The sequence below is a fragment of the Leptosomus discolor genome, chromosome 1, assembly GCF_034619465.1.
Source record: "Leptosomus discolor isolate bLepDis1 chromosome 1, bLepDis1.hap2, whole genome shotgun sequence".
NCBI lineage: Eukaryota > Metazoa > Chordata > Aves > Leptosomiformes > Leptosomidae > Leptosomus > Leptosomus discolor.
The window spans coordinates 42,992,315-43,006,558 of record NC_141391.1 but is presented as its reverse complement, the minus strand read 5'-3'; positions in this window follow the sequence as shown (position 1 = coordinate 43,006,558).

Here is a 14,244-nt window from a genome sequence, read left to right as displayed (position 1 = left end):
TTCAATCTGTGATAATTACACAAATGGTGTTTAACATACAGAAATCCAGCAAAACAGAAATGATGAAATTAAAATCAGTGACAAACATCCCCAAAATAGTGGAAGGCTTTTCAGCTGAAGGTAACTCTTTGGCTTTAGTTTTGCTCTTAATTTTAAGGTTTTACTCCTTTTATTTTCCAAAGTTAAAGATTTTTGTGTTCTTTGAAACAGACAAACTAAAAATTCTTATTAAACCTCAAGAACAGATTGACAAACCTGTAGAACTTTTAGCACAATGCCCAGTGTTGCACTCTTGAAGAAAACTTCCAAGTCCTTTTATTTACCAGGGCCCTGGTCTTTCTTGTAAGGTCAACAGGAAATTAATGTAGACACTTTCACTGTATTCAGATCTGGAATGTCTAGAGCGAAATCCTTCAGCATTTTTTAATTTCATGACGAATCGGAGATGAATAAAATTAGCCATAGACGGCCTACCCTGACCAGATCAGAGGAAGGATTTCCATGAAACACCCAACCAGACAAGGAGAAATGATGTTTCCAGTGTTTCTGCTGGACAGAAGTGTTTCGTTTCCCTGTTTGCATGGGCTGCACTCCATATTTCTGTTCTGAACTGCTTCTACTGGTTATAAAGGCAGTCTGCTAGGTCCCATTCTTCCTTGCATGGAAAAAGTAGAGAGTGATGGTGGTGACAAAGTACTGTAAATGGAATGCAGTGGGAAAAGTAATTTATTTTAAACTTGTAAAAGACAGAAGGATAACTTAAAGAACTGTGGAAAGATGACCACTACTCAGAGACTAAATGAAACTTATATAACCATTATTATGACAGCTGAGTCTCTGGATCAGGTAGGATTTCTCCATGGACTTCAATAGATATGCATGAGCTCTATTCAAGCTTTGAAATTTATGCTACTTTGTATCAACCTGCAAGTTTGGTGCTTCAGGGAGGTGTAAGTCATGAGATAGAAATGGATTTTCTTTTTGGAAATGGAGAAGACACATCAGTGATGGAGATCAAGGTCTACTGCCAAAATATTGTGGAAATTACTTTTTTTTTTAAACCTATATATGGGGACTTTTTCTGTGTTTGTTTCCCAAGATGATGCTCTATTTACTTTAAAATACCTTCTATACCCTCTTTTATTAATAGTCTTTATTACTTCACACAATTAAATTTGATAAGATTCACTGACTGGATAACATATTTTTAAGAATCCAAGAAAAATATTTAATATGCACCTGAACCTCAGAGATTCAGATAACTACATTTATATATCAACTATAAAAGTATGTATATAACAGCTAAGTGTCTAAACTCCCCCTAGTCAAAAAATATCCATTCAGAACAGTTAATGAATTCTAGACCGATTAAACACATCCTAGAGCAGACATCTACATTTGGTGAGCTGAACTGCCCTGTAGAGTAAGTGTATTGATGAGAAGTGGGTTTCAGTTGACTAAACATTAGACATTTACTGTCTTTTTATCTGTCATGGAATATCTCACCTGGCTAGAAGGTGGTGCATTCAATGATTCAAATGATGTTCTGCAGTGTTGTGTCAAAACTTGCCAGACATTTGCAATGTTTCAGGTGGCAAGAAGAGTCTAAAACGACAATATATGTTTATAACTGGGGTTTAAGTGTTTGAATCCCAGGCTGAATCTTATTACTATGTCTTATTTCTGGGTCTTAATTCAACTGTATATGCATAAAGGTCTAGTGTCCTTTGAGTTGTCCAGTGATGTCCCGGCTGCTCTTCAGCTGCCATTACAGAAAGGCCTGAGTTTCTTGTAGGTGCAGTGTAGTGGAGTAGAGCCTACCCAAAAGCACAGAGAAATGAGTCCTTGACTAATACAACTAGCTAGATTTGTGCAGAAGCTCAAAAAACAGAGAAGCAATAAACTAATTTAGTTTTGTTTTGTTATGTAGCAGTTGCTAATATTATCCTTCTGTAAGACATTTGAATCAATAGTCCTTGGGGATTTGGGAGGGACATGCATACAGGGACCTGTAGAAGGCTGATCTCTAGGTAGAGACACAACACACCCAAGCAAGGCTGGCAGCCACAATCTGAACTTTGCACAGTCAGAGTAAATGTCCTGTTCCCTTGGGTCAATGGTGCTGGTCTAAGCTGGAGTAGAGGGGCTGAGGTCTTGGTTGCTGTTAGTGTATTTTCTGTGTGTTGTATCACAGAAATTGCTATCCACCTGCTTAGCAAATAAGTTCTAAATTGTATGTCACTGAGTGGCATGATTCAGTTCTTGTGACAACCCCACCTAAATTCCCATGCCTGTATAATATGTTTCAGCCACATAAGGCTGAACATCCTAAATATCCTTGAACATCTTGAAGCATTTCAAATGGTGTTAAACACTTATATGTAGGCAACCAAACTGAGTCCTCAAACACTCTCAATATTGTTGACAGGATATGCACCTCACCGTGCTTGTTAACTTTTAATGAAACTTAGCTCAAAATTAATTTGACACTTTTGCCTGTCAATAATAGCACTTTGTAAATATGAAAGAGAACTGTATACCTACATTCACAAATATTTTTCTAGTAGTAAGCAGCATACACTACATTTGGCTTGCTTCCTGGCGCCTTATAATGTAAGATGTAATTTAAAGTAAGACATAAATCAAAGAGTGAACAAATCCATGTAATTCCTCTGCCTATGTGAGCTAGTCAGGAGGTAAGGGCTTTTGGAGGTGAAAGCATGGATTTCTATCACCAATGAATGTCAGTAAAAGATATTATTTTATTTTGATCTTCTAATTTTCTACAGCCAGCTTTAGCAGATATGGAACTGAAATCTTTTGTTTCCTGTTTCCATTCTTTATGAATGTGGTCGTTTGTTGTGACAAGCTAAAGAAAAACAACTCAGAGTACAGATTGAGGTACTTTAAAGAAGTTTCAAACATAATCAGAAGTTGATGTAATTCTTTCAAGTGCCAGGTTTCTCAGTTATCTGCAGTACTATTAATCCACTCACAATGTATCTAAGTTAAGGTTATTTTCTTAAATCATCTCTCTTGTTTCTTCATAGCCGATGAAGCAATCCAAACACTTGCCAACAAATCTATAGCAAAAATTAATCTGTGACTTTTTTTATGCCTCTCTTCAGCTAGAAGTTTAAGCTTTCTTTTTCACACCTTTCCATCATGTTGCAAATTTGAGGTATTGGTTTGTAGAAGTCAAATGAATACATACTGAATACAAACCCTGGAGATGTGTACCTTTCATTTTAACAAATTCATTTTTCTTCAGGGTTTCTAGGATCTGTAAATTAACTCAGAGAAACTGAAGTGAAATTCTTTATACATTTCTACATGGCTGTCCAACTCAAGGCCTTGCTCTAAAGTAATTTTAACATTTGTGAACACTGCAATAAAAGCTACCTTGAAAGTATAATTTTATTATGGATAAAACAATTCTTGGTTGACAGAGTGTTATCCAGTACAGATGTGGCATTTTGCATGAAGCTGAAGTGAAGAAATGCTTATGTCTAATAGAAACTGAAACTGCTATGCTGATCAGAAGAAAAGTGTTTCAGGAAATGGTAATGAAAATTAGAGTTATAGAAAAAAAAATGAGAAAACTGATTTCTTACCTCATTAAGAGATGAATAAGGGCAGATGTTGGCAAAAATATACACAACAGAGATAATATAGAGAAAATATCATGGATCAAGAGCTTCTATTCTTGGTTTTTTTGTTTTTGTTTTTGTTTTGTTTTTTTTTTTTAAGACAAGATCTATGGGACCATTAGGGAAATGAAAAACAACAAATTAAATACAGATTAAAGGCCATTTTTTCATCAAAATACATCATGGAATTTCCACTGAATGACCTTGAAGTAAAAATGTTGTTTAGGCTAAGAGAGGACTTAAACATGCAGAAGCATGACAAGAATATCCTAAGCATTTCTAATTAATGCAGAATTTGATGTTTGGACTGTGTATAAAATCTCATGTTTTCTAGTGAAAAACAATTTCTGGCAGGTAGAGACTTCAAATATGAACGCCAGCAAAAAGAGAGTGACAAGAAAGTAGATTATTCCCTATCAATTGAATACAGAGTTCCAAGTATTTAATTGGAAAATCTAATTCTTGTTACTTCACTAGACAATATCACGTGTTAGATCTGTATTTTATTACCGTAATTATTCACATGAGAAAACAGGAGATGAGGCTGGAAATAGAATTTTTTAGTATTAGCTAGGCTGCTATCAGATGTTTACCTGTTTAGTGCACAGCTATATTTTTGTAAAGCATGTTCTTACTTTCATTTTAAGAGAACATATTCAGCAGATCAGTTGCGTAGCTTCTGTGGACAGAAATCATAGGTCTATGAATAACTTCGGATAATTTAAAATGACATGTAATTAAGTCTTCAAAAGTACAGTCTTCTTTTGTTTACAATTTTTTTCTTTTCTGTTTTTTTAAACATAAATTGTAGATATTAACAATGTCAACAAACGGTATAGAAAGTCAAAAGTACAGTTAAACTCCTGGTTTAGCTGTAATGAAAATACATAAGAAAATGAAGTTCTGAAGTTTGAAAAAATATCTGAAACTATGTCAATTAACAGAGGAAGCAATTGAAGGGTACAAATATTCATTTTGAGAATCCTCAAGTAATACTAAGGCAAACATATACAGAGTAAAAGAATATTTATTTTTAGAATCACAGAATGTCTTGGGTTGGGACAGACCCGACAGTATCATCGAGTTTAACTCCTGACTCCACACAGAGCAGCCTAAACATTAAACCATATATCTGAAATCATTGTCCAAATGCTTCTTTAACATCGACAGGGTTAGGTCCATGACCAGTTCCCTGGGGAGCTTGTTCCAGTGCTTGACCACACCCTCAGTGAAGAACTGTTTCCTAATATCCAATCTGAAATTTCTTTAACACAACTTTAAGACATTCCCTTGCATCCTATCACTGGACATCAGAGAGAAGAGATCAGCACCTCCTTCTCTGCTTCCCCTTATGAGGAAGCTGTAGACAGCAATGAGATGACCCCTCTTTTCCTCTTCTCTAAGCTGAATAAGGATACAATGAATGAAGATATAAACCTTGTATCCTCAGCCGCTCCTCATAAGTCGTGCCCTCTGGTCCTTTCAATACCTCTGTTGCCTTCTTTTGGGCACATTCTAATATTTTTATATCCTTCCCAGATTGTGAAGCCCAAAACTGCACACAGTATTCAAGATGAGGCTGCATCAATGCTGCATATACGTGGGGCAATCACTTCTTTCAACCACTCAGCTCTACTGTGTGATTAACACACCCCAGGATACGGTTGGCCCTTTTGGTCATCAGGGCACATTGTTGACTCATATTGAGTTTACCATCAACCAAACCCCCCCAATCTCTTTCTGCAGGGCTACAGTCATGTCCCCCACTCTATACGTATATCCAGGATAATTACATCATCCCAGGTGCAGAATCCAGCGCTTGTTCTTGTTAAATTTTATATGGTTGGCAGTTACCCAGCTCTTTAATCTATCAAGATCTCTCTGTAAGGCCTCTCTACCTTCAAAAGCATCAACGGCTCCTCCTAACTTAGTCTTATTGGCCAACTTACTTAGTGTGCACTCAAATCCTGTGTCCAGGTCATTAATAAAAACATTAAAGTAGCCCTAAATTGAGCCCTAGGGGACACCACTGGTCACTGACCACAAGCCAGGTGTTACTTCATTTACCATGACTCTTTGAGCTCAACCGTTCAGCCAATTATTCAAGTTGTTTTAGGAAAAACAAATCCCTCTAAAACTTAATTACGTCTTCTGATCATCAGTGATACACTGACTTAGAGAATCACAAAATTATAGAATCAAACATAATTCTCAGCAACTTCTGAAAATCAAAATGTGCAATTTTTTTCTGCTTACATGTGTTTTTCTGGTAATATAGCTCCTCAGACACAGCTTTCAGTATAAAGGAAAAAAGAGATTTTTAATACCTTATTCACTATTACTTTTCACTGCGGAAAGTGAAATATAATTTGTTTTTTTCTTATCCGTTTTCCTTTTTGTTACATCGTCTGACTAATTGTCATGGTTTGAGGCTGGGCCAGCCACTAACAAATGACAGACGCTCTCTATTAACTCCTCTCCCCTCCCAAAAGGGAAAAGGAGGGAGAAAAAGGGAGAGAGAGACTTTACGGTTTGGAAAAGAAAACTAAAACAGCTTTAATGAAATAATAACAATAAAAGAAAAGTTAATAATAAGAATAAGGAAATAATGAAATATATACAATATGTACAAATATATACAAAACAAATACCAAACCCAACTCCCCTCACCCTGATGACAATATGTCACCACTGACGCTGCAGGGCTGGCCCTGGGGCAGTCCCAGGCTGGACTCAGCAGCAGACAGGGATGGGATGCAGGAGCTGGACTCAGGCACTGGATTCAGGGATGCACGGATCAGGATCAACGACAGAAGAACAGACAGAGTACTCCTTAGATGTCGGCCACCAAAGAAGAGAACGAGACCCTCGTGATCTCTCAGCTTTATACTGAATATGACGTCCACGGGATGGAATACTCTTGGTCAGGTTAGGCTCACCTATCCAGTTCACTCCTCTCTGTAGGTGCGGCTTTTTTCACTCCCAGCATCCCAACATGGAGTACAAGATTCAGCAGTGACCTTGGTCACTACAAGAACAAGTATAAGCAAGGGCCTCTCTGCACACCATTCTTTGGTACGAACTATAAACATCAGGCCTTATCACTGCTAGAAGCAGTCACTGTCTGGAAAAACATGCTGCTGTTTCAGAAAATGCTGTTAGTTAGAGAAGACTTAACTGAAAAGTTAAAGCACTAAAACAGAATTAGTTCTGATTTAGTCCAAACCAGGACACTAATAACGGTCTACTAATGAAGTCCATTTGGCTTATCTGGACTCTCTCCTTGTCATTTAAGAAATAACTTGGGAAGAATGAGTAAATGGAGAAGCCAGTCAATTGGCTAGATAAAAATCAGTTGAAATATTTTGAACAACATTGATATATTGATAGAAATAATTTGAAATAAGAATAAAAGTAATGCTTTTGTGAGGAATATCGAGAATTTTCCAGAAAGCATGTCTGCCATTCAACAGTTATAATATTCATAGAATAGAATCATAGAATCATGAAGGTGGAAAAGACCTCTAAGATCATCAAGTCCATCTGTGAACCCAACACCACCATGCCTACTAAACCATGTCCTGAAGTTCTACATCAACACATTTTTTGAATCCATCCAGGGATGGTGACTCCACCGCTTCCCTAGGCAGCCTCTTCCAGTGTTTGACCACTCTTTCAGTAAAGAAGTTTTTCCTAATGTCCAATCTAAACCTTCTCTGGCGCAACTTAAGGCTATTTCCTCTTGTCCTATCGCTTGTTACTTGGAGAAAAGACCAACCCCCGCCTCACTACAACCTCCTTTCAGGTAGTTGTAGAGAGCAATAAGGTCTCCCCTCAGCCTCCTCTTCTTCAGACTAAACAAACCAAGTTCCCTCAGCCACTCCTCGTAAGACCTGTTCTCCAGGCCCTTCACCAGCTTTGCTGCCCTTCTCTGGGTGTGCTCCAAAAACTCAATGTCTTACTTGTGATTAGGGGCCCAAACCTGCACCCAGTATTCAAGGTAATGTCTCACCAGTGCTGAGTACAGGGGCACAATCTCTTCCCTATTCAGTGTTGAGCTCTTGTATTGTTGAAACGAACTAACATTTTCTCCAAAAGGGAGATCTTTCAGTCAGCCCAAAAGTCTTAAGAGTGGTGTTGTGGTTTGAGCGAACCCAGCCAGCAACAAAGCCCCCCACAGCCACTCACTCACACCTACCCAATCCCCTGAGGGATGGGGAGGAGAAAATACAACAAAAAGGCTCCAGGTTCAAGACAAAGGACAGGGAGGGCTCACTCACCTGTTACGTTTGAGGGCAAAAAACAGACTCAACTTGGGGATAACAACATCAATTTGATGAAACCCTACCACCATCAAGGATAATGAGGAATACAACCAGGTCTTAAAAACAGCACACCTTCCCCCCACCCTCCGGTCTTCCTGGGCTCAGCTCTGCTAACTCCTGCCCCCTAGCAGAGCAGGAGTCAAGGAATGGGGATTACAGTCAGTTTGTCACAAGGTGTCTCTGCTTCTCCTTCCTCCTCAGGGAGAGAGGCCCTTGCAGCCCTCCCCTGATCCAGAGTAGAGTCCCTCTTGTGACACACAGCCCTCCACCAACTGCTCCAACGTGAGTCCTTTCCCTCAGGGCTGCAACTCCCCTCGAACCCCCCCAGTGCGGGTCCCTCCTGCCAGCAGCTGTCCTCCCAGCAACAGGCTGCTCCTGCACAGGCTACTTCAGGCCCAGTCCCTGCTCCAGCCTGGGGTCCTCTATGGGCTGCTGGCCAACCTCCAGGCCACCACTGATCTCCATGGGCTGCAGGGGCTCAGCCTGCCACCCCACCATGGGCCCAGGGGAACCTCTGCTCTGACACACCTCCCTCTCTCCTTCCTTACTGATCTGGGTGTCCACGGGGCTGTTTCTCTCCCCCTTCTATCCTCTGCTTATCGACAAAGAAACATGAACAAATAACTCACTTAAGATGTTTTTCCACTCTTAAATAGAGTTATTCACAGAGGCACAGACTGGTCCTGCCTTGGCCAGAGGCAGGTTCAAATTTGAGCTGAGCAGGGAGCAGGGGGCATGCTTCTCGAAGCCTCTAACAGGAGTCACCTCTGTAGCCCCCTCCCCGCTACTAAAACCCTACCAGACAACAAACCACCACAAGTGCAAATGTGTCTTGTTTCTGTCAATGACATGAAGTATGTGACACTGAGTTGAAGACAGAACATGGCCCCAGACTATTAGTTAATATACATGCAATAAATTGCTTCCGTAATGTTTTATTTATCTAAATACTACATTCTCCTTTTTCAACAAGACAGTAAAAAAAGTTATGCTTGAAGGCTACTATAGTTAATATATATATATATATAAAAAAAAATTTCATGCATCTGTCTTAAAGAATAGAAGGAATAAATTATAAGTCTTAGATCATTTTGATGACTGTTTTGTTAACCTCATTTTGTCTCTACTTCGCGTCTTGAGTACGTCAAAAATTTAATTTGAAGCTTCATAAACAGCTTGGGCACTGCCAGTGCTGCCTGCAAACTGCAAGAAACGTATTACACAGCATAATTGACTTAAAATAAATGAAACACAATTTGATTTGCCTTATTGAGTTTACATAAAGTAGTTAAATTTACCTAAATCTTTGTAATTACAATATGGCACATTTTGAAGTAGAGAAATTAAATCTTCTTCACAGATGCCATTTATTTTAGATTTTGCATATTTCTAGATCTTTTAATCTGTTCTTTTAAACTGCTTTTTTTTTTTTTTTTACAAAATTGATTACATGCAGTTGAAGTCAATTAATGAAAAATAACCCCCCAAACAAATGCAAACACAGAAATCCTTCTGTAAACTGGACATTTCATACTGAAATTAAATAAAGCAATCAAATAGCCTGACTCAGCCAGGTAGTAGGATGATTGTATTTGAAAGAGTAAGCAGATGCACATAAAAACTAACACTGAGTATCAACTTGCTAATTAAAATGTATTTGCTCATTGAGTACACTGCATTGATGGATATGTTTCAGACAGAATCAACTTGGTCCAAGAGTTAAAATTTGATATTTTTGTTATTTAGTTGTTGACTATAACCTTGTAATTGTACAAAGAGGATTCGTGTTAAATGTTGGTCATGTAAAATGTTCAAGGTCCCTTATTACTTTATACATTGTATATTCTGATTTTTAAGGAACATGTATTCCTCAGCAGCTCTGCTAAACTGAACTCATGTAAAATTTAACCCTCACCCACCCCCTGCCATTTTAAGCTTAATATCTCAAAATTTATTCACATACCCAGTAATATTTTATGTTCTGCTCAATGTTCTGCTTTTTTCTTTCCTTTTTTTTTTTTCCTTCTTTTTATGTATCTTTGATTTTGTGTCTTTTTCTTAAATTAAAAGCTATATTTACATTGTCTTCTGAAAGCAGGCAAAATCTAAATCCTTCTGAACCTGGTATTCTTGTAGATTCCAATTACTTAATCAAGGTTTACTTGTCCCTGAAAAAAATAAAATAAAATTCACCATTTTTTGAGCTTATGATCATGGGTTTTTTGGGAGGCTATAGTTGGAAACTATTCCATTTTGGAGAATTAAATTTTTCCTGAACTTGCAACATCATCTGGAAACAAATAGGAAGTAAACAAAGTACACTGAACTCTATAACAACATGCAGTTTGCACAGCCTTTGTAAGTGAAAAAGTTCGCTTGAATGAATCCTATAATGATTCACTTGAAGTTTTGGTTCTAACTTACGCTTGGATTACATTTTTCTCATTGCCTATGTTTGAGATCTAACCTTTACTATATTGTTTTTAATCATTTAATATTTATTCACCTGGAAACCCTGAGAAAATCGATTTATTATAAGTGAACACCTGTTTTTCTGTTGCAAAATACGTTTGGATTAACACTGGATCAGGTGCTATTTTACCAGCAGCTGGTTAATTATCTCACTCAAAAGCCTGGCTACTGTATCTCAAAACTGTTATTACTAATCAGCAGTTTTACCCAAAAGCTTATAGGAGATTTTCCATTGCTTTGAACAACTTGAATAGGTTGCTTTATATGAAATGTATTTATTGTTGACTCCCCGCATCCAAACAAAGCTGAAAATAAGAGCAGTAGAGACAGTTAGCTGTGGGAAAACATTCTGGTTTACTGAAACACCTAACATGAAGGTAAAAATATAGCTGATGTGGAATGTTTGAAAGATGAGATTTAAGAAGAAGTGTTAAGTCTTGGACCTGTTTCACACAGTGAGGACCTGGTTCACATTGCACTCAAAACGTAAAATCGGATCTTTCTCAGCCAAAATATTATATAAAATTAATTTGATTTTGAATTTTATTTTGCTTAGAAATGCACAACTATTATATTTTTATTGGTTTTGTCAACAGTGCCAAGACTTAAAAAACAGTTGTCAGTAAACCTGTCTTGTAGAGAGTACTACTGTGCAGCTGAAAGAAAGAAAAACAACTTTAGATCTTGCCAGCAAATCAGAATTGGCAAGTTCATCTATGTACGAAAAATTAATTTGAAAATAAAATACAGAGCATACTGTGATGCTCCAAAGACATTCCTAAATCATATTCAAGGAAACTTTTACACACATCAGCAGGAATTATAATGGCCTTACCCCAGCCTTATTCTTTCTCATTTAAAGTAGGATCCCAATGTAAAATCTCCCAGTAAGCTAGAATCATATTAGTCATTGCCACACACAAAGACTAGACAGGGGAAGACAGGATCCTCTCTTTGTGTAGCAAAAAAAGGAACACTGAAAGTTGTCTGTAGTCAAAGAGTATAAGTAATACTATTGTAATGCAGTTTTCATAGAACTTGGTGCAGGGTTGAGGAGACTCCATCATAGACAGGGGCAAGAAGGAAATTGGAGACTGAAGATCTGCTTTTATCTCTGTCTGTTGGCAGACAAACTTGCTGATATTGTAAGTATAAGTTGCAAAAAGGTGTTTGTGGATGTTGCTGAAGGCCAGTCTGAAAACACAACATAACAGTCCCTTTCTTCACATGTAATCTTGATTATAATGAAACAAAGGTAGATACATGTACTAAAATCACTCTAAAATTGGCTAATAAACTTGTATGGCATAGTGTATATGTTTAATCATGTTGCACAGTGCTTCATCTTTATTTAAAAAAAACTATTTAACATTTTCAAGTAGTTGTATGTTAAACTAAATATTTTAGCATTCATCAGAACCAACACATTTGTCTGTCCATTTCCTCAAAGAGAAGTTTGCTTTTCTTTCTTTATTTATTTATGAAAATTAGTTTCTGTTATTTAAAAAAACCCAACTACTACAGGGCCATATATGAACTCTGTGAATTAACCAGAAAGTTAAGACCCTTTTTCGTTGTTCTGATTACCACCAGCCTGCTTGATGCATATCCATCAGAAGCTTAACCGTACTTTTAAGTCCTAACCCTTGCTACTGCCCTTGTCTTAAGGGCTACATGCCCATAACTGTTATTGCTCAATTTGTATTATGAATTCACAATGTTTACGAATTCACAAACTTTGTAAATTCACTAGCATGCCACAATTCTGCTGCTGTAGGAATTATTCTCAAATTCTCTTTTTTTTAAAGAATTTGACTATTAAAGATGTACAATGACCTATTATGACAGTGAATGAAAACTGAAAGAAAAGTGTGCAGGACTAGGGACATTCATTATAAGGAATTCTTAAAATTATATCTGGAATTATTTTTACAGAAGAACGTTCACTATAGCTTTAAATTTTCAATACTGATAATACAGGCAAACCTAATGATTTTTATCCTTTTAGGTTTACAGTGTTAGAATAACATGAATTTCAAATAATCTTTGACAAAGAAATATGCTGTTAAATGATCTAACTGCCATCAGAATAAGAAAAGAAGTAAACATGTGGACAAGCTGATAGTGATTTCACACAGCTTGATCCTTTATGGATGAACTAGTTCTATTCCTGACTGATTACTCTGTCATTCACTGGAGCCTATCTTGTCTGTTGCTGTCACACTTGGTCTTTGACATTAACAATAAGATTAGCACCAGCTCTGACTGTCACAACACCAGCCACAGCCTAGAAAGATACCGGACAGCATACTTTGGTACAATTAAATTTAAAGACAGGCCTTTAAATCTGTGTCTCTAGGCAATGATTCTCAACCTAGGCCTAGGGTAGAATATTGAATACCCATTTGGAAAAGGGAACATCAGTGTTGTTTTGGTAGCTCCCAACTTAAATCCTTGAGATATGTATATAAATTGCACGTCTGATCTTATTATGTGATTATCTACTATGATTAACATGTGTAAAATGCATATTTTCTTTTAAATTAATTGTTGTCTTGCAATTTACCAGTGTGTAGTTCTCCCTTTTTATGATTCATATAAATAAAAATTATGAGAGTACTTTTACAATTGCAAATTTTCATTTACTTTGATGAGACTGTCAATAGATGCCCTCAGTTTCTTCAAACACACAGATGTCTCCTTTAGGAAAGAAAAGCAAAAATATACACAAGCAGCAAAGGTACAGGGCAGCATTGATGATTCCTTAGATGTCTTGAGAAAATGATGCAGTGTTGGAAATTAAATGCCTATAACAATTGGCTCTCAAGCAAAGAGGACAAATGAAAAACAAACTGATAAAATGATTTGTCATAATCTGATAATTTGTTTAATTATAGCTCGTATTTCAGATACTGTGAAATTTGATTTTCAAAATATTATACATTGACGTTTGGTGTATGGAGGATTTAATCTTTATCCAATGAGAAGGAATCAGGTTAAATGTTACTTTTTAAGTATTCTAACCTTTTTTAAAAAATACTTAGATTAGAAGCAACTATATGAATGACTAGTGTTTCAAGGTTCAGCTTAATATATTTACAATTTAGACCTCTTATGACAAAATTCTTCTTTTGTTTTGTTATATACTTCCCAATTCTACTCTACTTATAAAAAAAAAAAAAAAAACCACATTACAAGAAAAACGTTTAATACTAATAAACTGGTGATCATAGAAAGAGAAAAAAATCATTAAATGTGTCGGATTATAGACAGGTAAGTAGCCCACATTTTTCTTCTTTCACAAAGTGAAGTTTCTAATGATCCCTGTAAGCCTCCTTTTAAGTCCCTATGGCTGATTATCAATTATTTCTCAAGCAGCACTCAAAAGCTTAATATTACCTGCTACCTCACTTTCTAAAGAGATGTACCCGACTGAGTAAAGTGGCCCCTCATGACACAGAAAACTGATTTTTTAGAATACTTCATTTTGCCAGTGTTCCTTTAATTTTGGTTTATAAATGGCCAAAACCTACACAATTCTACCCCGTACCCCTGAATCTTCAAATGACAATTTTAAAAGCTGAAAACTTATCAATTTTTATAACCTAAAGATCAAAGAAATCTCTTTGACTCCTCAGAAAACCGTATCTTGTACAGGAGGCTAGTATCAAAATACAGCATCAATCTTCTAATTTTAAATATTGAGGGAGTGACGTTAGCTTGAATAAAGAAGATAGAATTTTTATCCCACCTTTGAAAACATTAAAAAGTTCAGGAAAATTCAGGAAGCATCTTTA